This window comes from Austrofundulus limnaeus, unplaced genomic scaffold, assembly GCF_001266775.1.
Source record: "Austrofundulus limnaeus strain Quisiro unplaced genomic scaffold, Austrofundulus_limnaeus-1.0 Scaffold259, whole genome shotgun sequence".
Classification (NCBI taxonomy): Eukaryota; Metazoa; Chordata; class Actinopteri; order Cyprinodontiformes; family Rivulidae; genus Austrofundulus; species Austrofundulus limnaeus.
Window position 1 is genome coordinate 453,266 of NW_013952661.1, and position 523 is coordinate 453,788.

Consider the following 523-nt stretch of genomic DNA (forward strand, 5'->3'; position numbering starts at 1 on the left):
TCCTAAGAGAAACAGCCTCAAATGTCTGGTGTTTAACATCTAATCTGACGTTTGTGTTTCTATTTAAGTGTGGTTAACAATTAAGAAGTTAAAAGTTTGTTATTGTTGGTCCCAAAACTTTTTATAGGAAATTAATTGTTTACAATCAAGTGTACTCTATAGTCAATTTTGTGTGATTTGTAAAATAAATGATCACATACTATGGTTCAAATCAACATTCACTGACTGTTACTTTTTGTGTCCATTCATTCTTGCACTAAAGAAATGTTTATCCAAACATTAAAAGAGATCCTTGCTAATTAAATTACTCTTATAACCTTGTTATAAGAAGTGTAAGCTGACCCTTACAAGCAGCAAAAGATCACAGCAAAAGAGCAGCAGCTGCAGAGGAGCAGTTACAGAGGAGCAGCTACAGAGGAGCAGTAACAGAGGAGCAGCTACAGAGGAGCAGTTACAGAGGAGCAGCTAAAAATCATAGCTACAGAGGAGCAGCTACAGAACAGTAGCTACAGAGCAGCAGCTG